Consider the following 1,798-nt stretch of genomic DNA (forward strand, 5'->3'; position numbering starts at 1 on the left):
GCCCCCGCACCAGCCGGGGGCCCAGCAGCCACCTTGGCCGAAGCGCGCCGCAGCCCCCCGACTCCTCCCGCCGACTACCCGGCTCCTTTGTTGCTCTAGCTCGCTAGGCTTTCTGGAATGCACGGGCCTCCTCGAGCCAAGCCCGGCCCCCCCTCCGCCACGGCTGGGGGAGGGACTGGCAGAGAGAGGGAAGAGGAGGGGAGGAGGAGAGAGAGGAGGAGCACCAGCTTCAGGGACCCAGGCGCGCAGCTGGGCCCGGGCCCGGGGCTCTGACCCAGCTTGCGCCCGGGCTGGAGGTGGGTGGAAATCGTGTCCGGAGCTGCGCCGAAACTCAGCGGGCACCTGGATTCACCCGAGGGTCGTTCGACACTAGGTCTTCTGCAGGGAATGGACTCTTCTGGTTTAGGGTGGGAGAGACAGGAGATGCCTGGAATCAGCGGAAACCTCTTTACATCACGCCCCATCCCCAAAGCGCCAATCTTTTCTGCTTTGGGTTAGATCTTTCCGCTTGTCCCGTAGCCCCATGGAGGGAAAAACCAGGTATTGGGTTCCCGCTTGTCCAAATCCTTCCAGCTCGGGACCTGCGTGAGAAATGACCTCAGAGTCACTCAGGCAGCTGCCCCACTGCTGCTACCTGTGGATGCAGGTGTCTGGAGACCAAACGTGCCGACGTCAAGCCTTTATTGCTACAAATGTGTGAAACCTGAATTGTGGTTTCCAATGACTAGCCTTGGCGTGTCTTTGTTTGGGTCCAAAAGAAGCCAGTCCATCCTTGATGGCCCTTGCTGCGCATACGCTGCCAGAGGGCGCTTCTTCCGCTGCTCTCCTCCCTTACTCTGCTCATTTTGCCTTTCCCGCTCCTTTGCCTCTGCAAGTCAGTGCACTTGATTTCAATTTACACCTAGAGCCAGGGGTCCAGCCAGGAGAGTGGACGTGCATTGAGCAACTTTTCTAAGTTGCTGATGGGGCAACACATTAGGGTGGCTTTTCCTGTCTTACTCCCTACCCTGACCTTCAGCCTAGCTGATATGGACTAGTTCTGTTAGGGTTGGCCGTTTATGAGCAAATTAGCAATTGCACTTCAGCTACCATCCTCAATTGAGAGAGAGAGAGAGAGAGAGAGAGAGAGGGATAGAGAGTTAGAAACATCGATGAGAGAGAAGCATCGATCAGCTGCCTCCTGCACACCCCCTACTGGGGATGTGCCTGCAACCGAGGTATATGCCCTTGACTGGAGTCGAACCTGGGACCCTTTAGTCCCCAGGCCGATGCTCTATCCAGTGAGCCAAACCATCCAGGGCTAGAGAGAGACTTTAATTCTATTTAGCAAGTCCTTCTGAAATCCTAGGATGTACACAGCACTGTGATAAGCATGACATCCTCACAGAACTTGTGCATGTTACTGTGGTGACAAGCTTGCCCTCAAGAAATAGTAATATGGCCGAAACCGGTTTGGCTCAGTGGATAGAGCGTCGGCCTGCGGACTGAAAGGTCCCAGATTCGATTCTGGTCAAGGGCATGTACCTGGGTTGCGGGCACATCCCCAGTTGGAGATGTGCAGGAGGCAGCTGATCCATGTTTCTCTCTCATCGATGTTTCTAACTCTCTATCCCTCTCCCTTCCTCTCTGTTAAAAATCAATAAAATATATTTTTTTTGAAAAAGAAAGAAATAGTAATATGACGTCACAGCATAGTCTCCTGCTCCAGGGCAGGGACCTTATTCTATTCTCTGTATCCACAAAGCATCCAGTGCTGTAGGACATGCATATTGATCACTCAAAAATAAGCTGCCTAAGT

The sequence above is a fragment of the Myotis davidii genome, unplaced genomic scaffold (genome assembly GCF_000327345.1).
Source record: "Myotis davidii unplaced genomic scaffold, ASM32734v1 scaffold705, whole genome shotgun sequence".
NCBI classification, from domain to species: Eukaryota; Metazoa; Chordata; class Mammalia; order Chiroptera; family Vespertilionidae; genus Myotis; species Myotis davidii.